At 37.0% G+C, this 14,705-nt stretch overlaps 1 long non-coding RNA gene across 2 annotated transcripts in view; it reads left to right on the top strand.

Annotated features, from left to right (window-relative positions):
* Positions 1–1,180: 1,180 nt before the first annotated feature.
* Positions 1,181–14,705, top strand: part of LOC136558994 (uncharacterized) — a 33,324-nt gene continuing 19,799 nt past the window's right edge. For both annotated transcript variants that reach the window (XR_010783950.1, XR_010783949.1), the window contains exons 1-2: positions 1,181–1,259; positions 1,551–1,619. This is a non-coding gene — a long non-coding RNA (uncharacterized lncRNA). The remainder of the gene's footprint in view (positions 1,260–1,550; positions 1,620–14,705) is intronic.

The raw sequence follows: 14,705 nt of genomic DNA, 5'->3' as shown, positions 1-14,705 counted from the left end.
GTTGTTTTATCTTCATTATGACAGAAGATAAACAGGTTATTTTATTTGTGATCCAAATAGAAATACATTTTGGCATCTGTTCTATGCCAATAGTTGCTCTTGCTATGAACATGCTTACATTTTATTGCATGGGCTATTTGCCATTTTATGTAAGCTACACCAGCTGCTCTTGCTGTTGCATGACAGATTACTGTATGCAGCACTCTGGTTTTTCCTAAAGCAGATAACGCTTTGTAAAATCCGGATAACTAAGTCTCTAGGAAGTGATTGTAAGTTATATTAAAACTGTGATAACTGAGAACAGAAACAGCCCTGAAGAACTGCACTAAAAAGCTGCTACTTCAAGGGAAGATTGTGGTTATGGATAGCTGGGTTTTTTACTAATGTAAATTCTTACATTCTTTTACCTGCTATATTTTTTTCTAGTACTTGCTGTTTTTGCTTAAAGTTGGCAGATAATGAAGAAAAATCTTAATAATAACCTTATATACGGAGAAAATGTCTATTTTCATTTTTATGGCAATGAAATACACTGAAATCAGTTTTGATCTACTGCAAACAAAGCCTCCAAATTCTCTTTGTTGCATTTCTGTGACAGGTTTCATACTCTGTTTTTCTGACAACCTTCTGCCTGGGAAAGCAGCATTATGCAAATAAAAACTCAAATGGCAGCCACAGAGGGAAAACACAGCACACTTTTTCTTAACATCTTGGTAATATAGGTAAGATCATGATATCACAAACTAAATCAAGTTCTTTTTTTCAGGAGTAAACTCTGCCTCAGCTACATTTTAAAACCAGTTTTTCTATTATTTGGATCCAACATGGCTGCAAAATCATATTAATTCCAAAATTTAGAAATGACATGCTTAAGCAGTAGTTGAACTTTGCTGGTTTGGATAGGTGTTGGTGATTAAAGTGCCCATAAGTGTAAGGTTGTGTGGGCACTGCTGCTGCAATAAAAAGTCCAAGTATAATTGGTCTGAGGGTGTGGAGAGAAGCAGCAGGGGATGCTGGTAGGGACAGTACAAGCTCAACAGGGTTACGGAAACCTGCCAAATCTCCATCCTCACCGCAGGGAGCTCCTGATGCTGCCAGGCAGTAAGGAAAACAGATGGCTGTTGCTTTTAAAGCCAGTAACATTAATTTCTGTGCCTGTTGTGTATTTTTGCTCCTTCCCCTCAATTTTCCAACTCCTGCAGTAGTTCCTGTGGCAGCCAGGCATTGGCAGACATGTTGGAAGGCAGCCACGCACGCGGGTGAGTTTCAGCTGAAGATGATGGCTGCTTTGTTTTGGTTTTCCTTTTCCCCAAGCTGCTTCCACAGTTTGGCAAAGGGGTGTCAGGATTAGAAATAGGGGATTGGAGAACATGCCAGAAACTATTAGAGGGAAGGAAGCAGAGCTATAGTAAATGTCGAGATGGAGTAGTGCCAGCAGGAGCGTGGGCATGGGGGTTTGGATGCAATTAGCACAGCCGGACAAACATACCCTAACACAGACACTTCACAGCTACATGCTGAATAATCCTCTGTTTTCTGCTTATTTTCAGTGGGGTATAGCTAAAACCTGTAGATGGGGCCGTGTTCTTTTCCTCAAAAACAGCAATAATGTGGACCTGGTAAGTCTGTAGTAGCCAGAAGTGATTTCACAGAATGCTCCAAATCAAATCTTTATATCTGAAAGAGAAGAGCATGAGATGGAAAAAATGACTGTTTAAGTTTGTTTGCACTGTGTTTCAGCAATTCTAAATGACCAAAAGAGTCTGGGTTTTTTCCCTTAGCTTTCTGAAACTTCTAATGCATTTGTATGGTGTCGTGAAGACTACCAAAGCACCAGTTTGCAGGAAGACAGAAACATACTGAATTTTAATTTTAGATGATGAATTTTAATTTTAGAATATCATTAAGAGAGCTGAAAGAAAGACACGGGCTTGAGTTGAGTTAGGAATTTAATGAAATATTGACATGCAGAGTAATGCTGACACATGACTCCTTGTCACCTACCTTAGGGGAAAGATTCTGCCTTTGTGCAGGTTTCTGACTGTTGATCTCAACCAATGAGTGTTTTGTGCTTTTAACAGATGTTTCTGATTTAGGCCAATGAAAGCTAATGGAAGCTTTTTCTAGTCTCTGAGGGAAGAGTGCCAGCCCAATCAAACAAGCAAATTTGGAGCTTGGCATCTGAATTGAATAGCAAAACTGGATAATTTCCTCTTGCAAAAGCTGTGTGCCATCATTATTCTATGATACTCTAAAAATTTCATAATTAGTACTGACTTGTTATTTTTGCCATCTCCTGGATTTAATCATTTAGCCATTATTGCTGTCTACCAAGAAAGACACTAAAGCCACTTATTCAAATGGCCTGCCTGGCTTGTCCAAAATAGAACACAATTCCCGAACCAGCAAAATATGATGCATACAGCTGCCCCAGCTATGTAATTGTAGAAAATATTTCTAGAAGCACAGCCACAAAACAAACTTAATAGAGGCATCTACGTATTTGACAGGCATGTATTTCCAATTTATATTCTTTTACATTTTTCTGTGGTGGCATAGGCTATCACCATTCTTGTCTCTGGTTTATGAGCTTTCACATGGGAAAGCTAAATATAGTGTAGAATAGCCATAGTGCATTAAATCACAAAAATAAAAAAATCTCATTAATAAGTCCAATTGAAATGGTACTTATGTCTCAATGGTAAAGTACTTAAGAGCTATAGATTGATTTTTTTTATTAATGCTGTAGAACATGCTCCATCAAGCTACCAATACGTATATACAAATAGATTATTAAAACACTGTAGATATTCATATAGTCTACACAGAACTGAAATTATAATTTAGCAAAAAACCATAACATTTCTCAAGAAAGGCTGTAGTATAGGTATAGATCATTAATTTACAGCTTCCAATTAGGGATGGTCTGTGATTAAAGCACTATATTATTTCTTTGCTTTTAGACACAAGTAACCCTACCTCCCTTGCAGTGTTTGAATCTGCAAGTAGCTGAAGGATCTGGTACAAAGTGCAGAACATGAATGAACATTTGAAAATGGGTGGCAAGAATTTTCTTGGCTCATTAATATTAACTAGTTGTGGAATTGGAAAGAAGATAGGAATTGCTTTATTACCTTCTGTTCTCAACAGTCTTAGAATTTTACTTTGTATGTGCTATATATACAGGATTTATTCCCCTGCAAAAAGAAATGACATTTTCTCCAAGCCCTTAACTTACTAGTTGGCACAGTGGTATGTGTGATAAGAGATACTGGACCTCTGGAAGTGTATCTAGTTTCCTGTTGTGATGCTGCTGTTTATGGCATCTCTCCAAGCATGTATTTTGGAAATGCATTCATGGGTTTAGTTCCCATTTTGTGCAAGGCTGTTGATACATGCAAATTTTTTTTTGTGAGGTGGAATGGCAATTTTGTTTATTACTATTATGCTCTTGCAGTACCTGTGCTGTTTTGGTGCAAGCACATCATTGTTTCCCTGTGGGACTACTCTTTTAACTGTCTTGAGTGTCTAAGTTGTATATGAATTCAGTTATTCATTGAGAGTCATAAATTCTGGTGAGAAGTGCTGTGTAATGCCCTTAGACAAAGGCAAAGCATTACTAGCTGGATAGAGAGGTGGGCATAAGAAATTTGGAAACTCTGAAATGGGGTGAAAAGTTCTTTTCTTTCCTGTAGTGCTTAGAGAGTGCCTAGAGTGTGCAAAATGCCCAAGTCATGTATCTTTAACCCAGTACCTGAAGAATATGCAAAACCTCAAAGTGGTGGGTTTAAAGGTTTGAGGGAAATTAATTTTACCAGTCTGAAGATGTGGAATAAGTTACTCAACTGCATCCTAAAGAGAAGGCTGAGGGACCTGTGTGTTTTCTCACTGATTTGACTCTGGTATGGGAAAATTTTCTCACAACTGGGGGATTTAGTAATCCTCTGGCTACAGACTTTGAACTGAAAATACACCCTACTATCAGAGCTAGGTTCCTCAGGCCCTAATATGGGATTATGGTGATAACTGCATGTTAATGTGATAACATTAATAAAATGTTGTAGTTGGGATTTGAGCAGGAGCTGTTCAGATCGTGCCAGCATAAACACTGGCCACAAAAACAGGACATGTAAACTCTCAGCCCTGCTTAGAGCAGAAGGCAGCAGGCCAGTAAACAGCATTCTAACAGATGCTGAGGTTATAAGACTTAAGGTTGTAAGATGTTTAAAACTAGATTTTTACAAAAACTGACATGGTAGATTCTTGTGGGTTTATACAGGCTGCATGACATATATTAATGCTGCACTTCATGTAGACACCAAGATCTAAATCAGTTTTGTGGAAAGGAAGAAAGAAATTAAATGTTTAATCAAGGCACTGTTCAAGTTCACAATGTGTGTGAAGGTGGAAAGCCTATGTGAACATACTCCTGGAGGCAGTGAGTGAAATCCTGCACTGATCATTTCAGGGAAAGAGAAGTTCTAAAACACCCAGTAAATCTGCCAAGGTTCTTTCCTTCATTTCCCATTCAGAGCTAGAAGTGGAGGAGAGAAATGTATCACAGGGGTGGTTTTCCCTTGTTGATCATATTGTGGTGTCTGGGTTCTCAGAAAGCCCTAAAAGCTTGTATTTGTTCCAGTCACAAAGAAAACCTACAAACTGACATTTTCAGTAAGAAACGAGTTCATACAATGTAATTGGACTGCTTTCATCACCTGAGCCTCCTTCCTGAATTGCAAAAACACCCTGAAACCACCTTTACTGAGACCATGCTTTGTACTACTTGAAATTATATTTGTGAGGGTTTGGTAACACAAAATTAAGTGATACTCATCAGACAGGCATTGTTGACTGGCAAACTGATGGAAAGTGAAGAAAGAGGAGGAGGAGAGTGTGGGTAAGGATGGCTAATCTGTAGTAGCTAGCTGACTGTGATTTCAGAGAGAATAAAACTATTTTTTTTTCTGAGGAAACTCCCTGAATTTGCACCTGGGGTTCCTAGAAGTAAGGGTGTCTTGAGTCTGAAATGATGAAAATTTTAATGGACTTCCAAGTTTTTCCATACATTTTTTGTGAATGGTAGCTTTCCAGAAACCATTGTAAAAATCAAGGAAATTACAGAAGTACTACTAAGCAGTGAAGCTCTGCATGAGTTGTCTATTTTAGCAGGGTTCAGAGTTTCAAGAAAATCAAATAACTGATAGATGGGTCACACTCCTGGTTGGCCTTAGGGCCAGCTGCCACTCTGCATACATGAATGCACATGAGTCATCTCAATGCTTTGGGGAGGAGGTGGCCCCATGGGTTAGGGCAACATGACAGCTTGTTGGAAATTGGAGCAGAGGGAGGGGCCCTGCAGAAGTTTATAAACAGAACAGGTGGCAGAAAGTAAGGGGTAATGACACGTTTTAAATTAAAAAGGAAAAAATCTCTGGGGGCTGTATGGCCCCAAAATCTTCAGCTAGGTCTAGGAGGGCTCCTGTGAGATTCAATGCTTCAGTCACCTAGCAGGCATACTTTGGCAGGCTGCTCTGCCCCCCAAAAAGCTATTCCCTTAGTCTGCTCTGCAGGATTTATATGCTTCACTGAAAGTCCACCTGCTGCATGTGTATGTCAACAACCAGCTCCTGAACAGCCATTGCAGGGCAATGGGGTTTTGGTGTTGTTTTGTCTTTGGGATAGACTTTTGGGATATATGCTGCAATTCCTTGGCTCATCCAAGATGTAACCAGAAACAGTTGAGAAATCATCTGAATAATCTTGCTGCTTCTAGTAACAAGGAGTTAAAGGATGCAGATCCTCAACTGCATGATGCACTACTCTCAGATCTTTCCAATACTGACTTTCAAACTTTTGTTACTAGAAGTCCAAGTTGGCCTGATGAAACAGATTCATGTGGTCAGCATAGCAGTGATGCTGAGAGCACAGGGAATTCTAGAAAACAACAAGAATTTTATTTTTTAAGAGCTAATCATTTGTATAAGGAAAAATAATGGAAATACGTGAATGCAAATAACTTGTTTTCTGGTATTTTAAGAATCTCTCCAGGTCCCATCAACAGGGTCTCAGTGTGGTAAGATTCCATTATTTCAGAGAAGATTATATCCTTGCATGTAATATATACAGCTTCTAAATAAAAAGGCAAACAAAAGAATTTGTCAAAAGCCTTGATTTCACTTATAGTACTTCCTCTTTCCTTGATTCTAGTTTGCCACTGCTTCAGGTCTGGGTAGTGGTGGTCTGTGTACAAGCCTTATGTTAACAGTTGTAATAATCTTCTTTGCACATTTCCATTTTTCCTAATTTTTTTCACCATTGTTTAATCCTTCCCATTTGCTGCTCACAGTGACTGACCATTCACCTTTTGAAATATTGCTGGCATTTTTATTCTCCTATTCATTCTCTGCTTCTGAGCACCCCGGCCCTGAAAGTCGAAAAGCCAAGGCTGCGTGGCAGGTGGGCAAGTTCTTCTTGTGCAAATACATTCATTTGCATTTGAATGTTCTATTTGCATACAAATGCTTTCATTCATAGGAATAAAAGAATTCTCTCCACGTGCACCATTTGTGCAAAGAAAAATTGGATTAATGAAACCACTCAGAAAAGTAGGGGAGAGATCAGGTCTCCTGCAATTCTCACTTTGGTACTGTGTTTACAATTTGATAGTATGTGTCTGAGAAGAACCCAAATTCAATTTTCCAGTACTATTGATTTTTAAAGTTTTTACTGCATGAGATTGTTGTTGGCTTTCCACGCTGTGCATACAGAGACAGATAGTGTAGATCTAAAGTAGTCTCAATTCTTACTGGGACCACAAGAAAGAACCATAGCATAAATGAAACTACTGTTATAGAGATGAAGAAGGTCAAATACCATTTCTCCTCAGAATTGCTGTTATTGAGCAGAAACTCTGAAAGTCTTTTACTCTTAAATTTTTTAGATTTATATTAGATACATTTGTACTTAAGTCTGTGTTTTTTTAATACCCTTTACTTGAGGTCATCACTAGCATAGGCAGACCTGCTTCTTAACTTGGCTCACAGTTCTGTTTACAGATCACTTTTCTATCAGGAATAACCAGTCAAATGCAAAGTGTGTCAGAAAACCTAAATAGTATTATGTATCTAAATAATTTGAGTGCCATCAGCAAAGAAATGGTCATCATAAGAGATAAGGCCAGCCAATGCTTGGAAACAGACTACTGGCAGCACTTTTAAAAATTATTTATACTTTTTGACTTGCATTTTAAGTAGGATGGGAGGAACTGTTGGAAGAGCACACTTGCTTAAATTTTGAAATTTTCCTTTATGTATTAGATGTTGAGCTGACCAAAAATGTCTTTTAAAAATTTTCTAATATGATGGCTACTTTGTGATAAGAAAACCCAGACCCTGTAATCTTCCACCAGAAACTTCTCTCTGGACACTGAAATGCTTCTTTTTGCGTTCTGGTAGTCATGGCTCTGCACAGATCAAAATGAGCTGAAGAAAATTTTGAGGTAAGAAGCAGTGGTCATAGTGTTTCTCGAGACATTTCATCCCAAAACCTTGATCTTGTTCCAATTGTTTAGGAGATTAAATAGGTTGATGGAAAGGATTCATAACTCTGTAGTACCTGTTTATTTCTGTCATGCAGCACATAAGCCATTCAATTATAGTCCTAGGTGTGCAGATCAGGGCTGAAGATGCAGTACTGCAAGGTTTATTACATGGCTTCCTGTGTTTTGCAGTGTGCAATGATGTGGTGGAAACTACTGGTTCAGTGCTTGTGTCACCTTTAGAGAGGTTAGTGCAGTACACTAAGAGTGACCAAAGCTGTGAAACAGTTGCTTCTTTTACATGTGCACGTTGTAACCGAGGTCTGTAGAAATCCTAGTATCTGAATCTTAAAAACTGTGATTAGGAGATTATCACCCAGAAACTGACCATCAGGATGGTGACCACAGGGGACTTATTTGGTAGAGGTGATGTTGGCTAGCAGTCTACTGCTACTTGCGGTGAAGAGAGAGCCAACAGCTAATCAGGTGGGGAGTGATGTGGTGAGACTGTCCTAAAATCCAGTTAGCTTAAAAAATTTTCTAAAGTTAGTATTTGAAGTGGCCTAAAGTAGAAACAGGCATGGAAAAAGTTAGATTCTTCTTTTGCCTTGCACCTTCTCAAAGACACCTCATAGCAGCGTAGAGGAGCTCTAACACTTTTATAAATCCAACACATTAACCAGATAATTTATAGTCATTACAGTCAATATGTGTTTCAAAAATCCAAGAAAAGAATAGGATGGGGTTATTCCTGGCCAGTGTTTGGAAAGATAAAAAAGAAATAACAGGAAGATGTTTCACAGCTTTTTCAGAACCACAACTCAAAGGAATCATTATAAAGTGAAGAAGTAAAGGCCGGTGTCGCCGCCTTGCACAGAAGGATCTAAAAACTTTTTGTATTTTCTATCTCTGATTTCATTACTCTTAATAACTCTTTTCCTGATGGAAGGTAAAGAGGCACCTGAAATACAGATTTGAGTCCTTTTAGTTAAACCTTTATCTCTTTGTCATAGCGGGTTTTTTTCTTCTGTAGTTTCATTCATCTGCTCTACTGGAACTTTCAGTCGCACAGTGTTAAAATATGGCTGTTCTAAGCTAATATGCATTAACTTTTTAAAACCTGTTTTATACATAACCTATTGTATTAATATAAAACGTTAAGGCCATTTTTTTCGTTTCCTGGGAATGGCCCATTACATTGTGAGCAATCTACTCTTGCTTTTTTAAAAAGACTTTGAACTCAATACAAAAGGAAAATATAATCATGTACAACTATAAAGACTGCTTTTTTCCCTTTTGTGCAGAGTAACAGAGGTGGATGAGTAGCATGGTAATGAAGAGATGGACCGTCTTTATTAGCAGGCTTGGTGAAAGGGTTCTTTTCAGAACTTCAACTTTTCTTATCTTCTTAGTTTTCATGACGTCTATTTGGACACTTTCCTTTCTTGACTTCCTTTTAAATATGTCTAACAGACTAGCAAAGCCAAGCCAGTTCATCCTTCTTTCCAAAGAAGGTAGATACAAAGTCTAGTGGTTTAGATGCTTCCATTAAAGCTTTTCATATATTTAGAGAAATATTGCTGTTTGCATTGCTTAAGAAATAGTCATGTGTATTGATGTCTCACAGTCATTCTTTATTTCTCTAAAAACACACACAACAAACCCTTGCAGTGATGTTTTTATACTGTCGTTAAAAGAGGCTAATGATATAGGAAGCTTCTTTGAGTAATAAAATAGAACTAGAAATACCACTTAACCCTCTGTCCTAGAAATTGGTTAATATAGTAGATTTGTAGAGGGCTATTTGATGAGCTCTCACCCTCTTCTACAATGTGCTCCACAACCCTTTTTGATATTTTCCTGCTCCTCCTCTATGCTCCCTATTTTTCGGCTGTTCCTCCCACTCTTTCTGCTTCAGTATTCTTTCTTATATAGACAGTTCACTTTTAATCTTGCCCAGTTAAGGAATTCCATTACAATGAAAAGTGATTGCCATGTGATTGCAAAAGAATTCAATCTGTATGGTACAACAGATGAAAACTATGCTCCCTTCTGCCATTATGGTGCAGAGGAAGTATCCCATCATCACTGTGTTGAGCTCTGAGGAAGGAACCTCAAGAATAACAACCAAGAAACAGGAAACGTTATTTGTTATCTGATGCTGGAAAACCGAAACTTGTTTGTTGACTAGTATTTGCCTGTTATAGTATTATAAAGAATATTACAATCCCCTGTGAAGGACATTTATGTTGCATTACTTAGAGTAATGTATCAGTCCAAGAGTGTTGCTGTTTAGCCCGTGTATCTTCAGTGCACTAAGCTATTAATAGATCTTGGTTTTGAAAGGATGTGGCTTTTATACAAAGAGTGCATAGCAAAATCGAACTATAAATAAGAAATTATGAATTGTGTAGACTGAAGGATACAAATAATGCCATAACAAAATTGACTCTGGCTAGATCTCTTGTTTTGAGCAGCTCAAAATAATGAATATGATTAGTTTGATCAATAGATGATGTGTTCCAATGAAACCGAGTGCCTGCTTTCTGAAAGATTTACAAGGCACTTATCTTCAATATACAGAAATAGCTTGAAAAAGTGATTTAAGGACTTTGTTGTTACAGGTGAGAAAAGTAAAAATTTGTAGAACTGTGAATCAGTAAGAGGTATGTTGATATGAGCCATCTAGAATGTACTTTGAGGAGGACAAGACGATCTCCAGAGGCCATTCCAATCTCAAGGATTCTGTGATTCTGTGAACCATGATTTTGTTTTGCATATAAACTAAATCAGTGGTCATACAGAATTTATATTTCACCATTTACAGGCATATACCCAGATCAAACAACATAAGAGTGTGTATGTGTGTATGTATAAATTTCAGCAATAGCATTACCATTCCAGGGAATTATATCCCTAAAACTGACATGAATTGCATGCTTATTAAATAAACCAATACCAAGTGATTAACGCAGATATATAAGAATTATTTTATTTCCAAATGGAAATCTTATGTCACCACTAACAGTAATTCTGATTTTAGCTTTTCATCAGAAGATTATTTAAGAGCTGGTTGTTGTTATTTAAATTCATTGGCTAGAGGTGGATTAAACTAGATAAAAGAAAGACAATTAAAACAGTTGTAGTTTCATTTTTTAGTTTTAACCCAGAATGGTTACTATAATCTGCTCTTTGTAGCATGGACTTGAGAACATGTTTTCAGGATAAAAAAAAATTATCAAAAAAAATTATTAATTATAAAGCAGATATTTTTGCCAGCTCTGTAAACTGTTTAGGTGATTTTCACTATTTAAAATTCTTTTTAGATATGAGCACCATTTGTAGTTCAAATAGCATTTTCTTCTAACAAGTTTAATTTTTTAAATTGGAAAATAAATTTTCCTGGAAATATACCAAGTGTTGAATTTCTAAGGAAGTGTTGATTTTTTTTTTTTTTTTACATTTAAATACAGAAAATACAGAATATGTAACTAGAGATACTTTCTGTCTGTTTTGGGAGACAGTCTCTTTCAGCTGTATTGACTGCTTAGAAATGTAGAAACAGTTTTATAGCTAATGACAGTTAAGAAATAACAAGATGCATCTTGTACACAAGAAGCATATATGCTCACAACAGTGTAACAAGTCCTGATGTGGCTCCTTTTAACTGCCTACAAGATGTATAAAATAATTTTTTCCTTGGCAGCAAGTTTCCACTCTACCATTCTTTCTTATGCATTGTAAATGTATTTCTGTATTGAAGGGATCCCACTTTTAGTGGAAGCTATTGCCCAGTATGAGGCTTTTCAGGTGACTGTGAAAACTCTTGAGACCATATTCTTAAACTGATATTATCATTTTCATGTCATTTCAAAATAAATATATACATTTAAATGGGTTGTTTTTAATAAATTCCAGATTATTAGCCTCAAATTGAGAATCAGGTGTGTTGCTGAAGAGTTGTCTGGAAGGTAAAGCAAAATCTTTTGAATGCTCAGCACAGAATCCCTGTTGTCCTTACACATGTCCTTTGGCATTGGCTGCAGCCCATGCAAAAAATGTATCAATATCAATATTTCATTTGGTAGGAGAAAGGCATAAAGACAATTTGCATAATCTCTCCAAATGGTGTGCTATCTTTTCCAAGGGTTTAAGTATATGCAACATATCTCAGCCTTACTATATTCATTACATCTTTTCTAGGCCAAGTGGCAAGAATTACTCTGTAAAAAAATGAATTTGGAACCTGAGTTGAGCAAGAAATGTTGCAACCACTGGATTATTGATATACCATAAAGTGTACAAAACCAGCCTTGTTTTAGTCAGTTGGTCTGGCAAACTGGGCCTGTACTATCTCAACGTGCAGTGCAAACAGACACATTAATCTATTGATGCCCATTTAAAAGCATGAGCTCTGTCAGTTCAAATGAACTTCAGTAAGAGCTGTTGAGGTCTAGGCAGCCCATTGGGACAACATGGTTAAGACATATTTGTTTCTGTAGCATGCAGCCAACCTCAAATCCATCTGCCTTCTGCTCCTTATAGTAAGTGCTGATGACACAATAAGAAAATCCCCACACACTTTGTAGAAGTCTAAACAAGACTGGTGATGGGTAGATAGGATATTAGAAGGTAAGCTGCCTGGAAAGAAAGTGTATGGGCACATTCTTTTTGCTCAGAGAAATGTCTGTACTTCTGAGAATATGCACATCACACCCACTACAAAACATTTAGCCCAGCCATGTACTCTGTAACACTGGAATCTCCCTGCTAGCAACTGTGGAGCTACAGTAGGATATGATCCTCTACAAAACTACTTTAGTTGTCATATAATTGTATCATCATACAATATGTCAGTATTTACTCATCATGAAATAGTGTCATGCACATCCAGGTACTTACCAGGAAAACCTCATCTCCCTAATGAAACACAGCATGTGCAGACTTTCTGACATAAATCAGACTCTGGACTAAGAGGTAAAAGGGCTCCTGTGATGGGACATTTTCACTGGATGGTGAACATACCCCAAGCACTGCTTGGATGCTGTGCAGCTGACTGGCTTGCTCAGCAAATCTGTTCCAATAAGCTGCTTGTGTATGTGCAAAGACCTCAAATTTTACTTCCCTCTGAAATACTACACTTGAATTTAAAAAGTACTACCAAAAAGCTGGATAAAATAAGAAAAAAGATCAAATGCAAGGTAAAATGTTTAGATTTCCAAATAAGAGGAGCTGAAAATCTGTGACTGTAGCTTTATAAAGATCAGCAAACAGGTATTGTAGAGGTATAAAAAATAAGAAAACTACTACTGCTACTTTCTGCTACTTTCGACTACTGCTACTTTCGACTACTACTTCTTCCAATTCAAGTTTAGAGCAGAGATGAAAGAGAAGCATCACAGATTTAGAACCTAATTTTGAAGCTGATGAATTATATTTTAGATGCAACACATAAATAAATTGAATTATTCACTTGTACAAGACAACTGCAAACCCAATAGATTATCAGGACAAAGCAGAGGATATTGAGAACAGCCACATATATTTTGGACAAGATAAAAATAAATGTCAGAGTAAATATTAACTGACTGGACCAGAAAGAGAAAAGATCTAGAATCAGGTACTTTATTATAGTTGTCAACAGGGCTTACTTGCATTTTTTTTTTCTGAAATACTTAGTATTTGCTGTTGTCAGCGGCTGAATGATGAGTTGGACAAAGCAATCATTTGATTAAGAATGAAAAATGTAATGTTTCTGTTCCAGAAGAACTAGGCTAATTCTTGTATACTATTTTGTCATTTTCCTTAGAGACTATTGACACTGATTATTCCTTATGGTAAATTTCTTTTTGCTTATTGTTTAGTATTCAATAACTTAGAAGGAAATTCACAATCAGTGCATTTCTCTTCATCACATATGAGCCATGTCAGACTGCAGAGGAAAGTGGTTCCTACCCAGACTAGGGCTGGCTCCATGAAGCAGTGGTAGGTTGCATGCCCTCCTAGCAATTCCCAAGGAATGTGTCCTGCTCTGGAGGGACTGCTCAGTCCGTGTGGCTGCCATGGGAGTGGGGAGAGCCAATTAGACTAAATGGCACAGGTAGTTGAACTGGGACATTCATGCATCATACCGCACTGCTTTTTGTGGTTGAGAAAAACAGCAAGACTTTTCTGATAGTAAATTGTTTCATTTTCTTTATCTCAGTTACAGTGGTAGGTATACAAATATGGAAATAAGGTTAAATTTGGCTCAGCTTCTGAAAAATTGAATTTGAACTCATGCTTTATAGTGCAGATGCAGTGTTGCTCTGAAATATGCTGCTATAACGGTATTTCTAGAATGAAGGAAAAAAGCATTATAGAATTTAGTGAAAGATTAAGCTGCTGGCTGAAGAGTGACAGGCTGCTGTAGCAGCATTTTTTTTGTGCTAAGCTTTGCTTGCTCTTGTTAAATAGTCTGCTCAAAGTCTTTTACATTAATTCAGAAATATTTAATTTTAAATATAGGCTTAGGTGAGTCATGGATTTAATCACTATAATGAAATGATTTGCAACTCAATTGGATTTTCACTTTTAGCTGAATGTAATACTATTTTATGACACTCAGACACTTGTAATGTAATAGAGCCATTTAGGGCTACTTGCTTGCACACAATAAATAAACCAGTGCCTTATTTTTATGGAAAATTTCTGCAAACTTTGTATAATGTTAAGCAAGGGCAAGAGATCAAAAAAAAAAAACAAAACCAAAAACCCAGAAAAAAAATTAATATGACTGTTACTATTCTTCCTATTCTTAATGCTTATCCAAGAAGTTAGGTTATTCTAGTCCCTACAGAGTAATTTCAAAGCCTGGATTAATACTCTGGATTTATTGCTCTTTCAGTATGAACAGTATGAAGCCTACTCTGGATGGTATTACACTACATACATATAATGGCACTTTTTTTTTTTTTTTTTTTTTTTAAGCCATGATGGTTGCGCAGTATTCTTTCCCATTCTAATTACTCGGCAAAATTAAATTTTGCCCAATAATTAGAATGGGAAAGAATACTGCACTTTCCTCTGCAGTCTGACAAGCTCAGCTTGCAGTTTTGGATCCCCAGAATTCTGGAGGAACAGAAATCCTACTCTCATGGCTGACTATTGAGCTAAATGTGCAACATCA

The sequence above is a fragment of the Molothrus aeneus genome, chromosome 7 (assembly GCF_037042795.1).
Source record: "Molothrus aeneus isolate 106 chromosome 7, BPBGC_Maene_1.0, whole genome shotgun sequence".
In the NCBI taxonomy this organism is placed as follows: domain Eukaryota; kingdom Metazoa; phylum Chordata; class Aves; order Passeriformes; family Icteridae; genus Molothrus; species Molothrus aeneus.
This window is presented reverse-complemented; position numbering and strand designations above follow the sequence as displayed.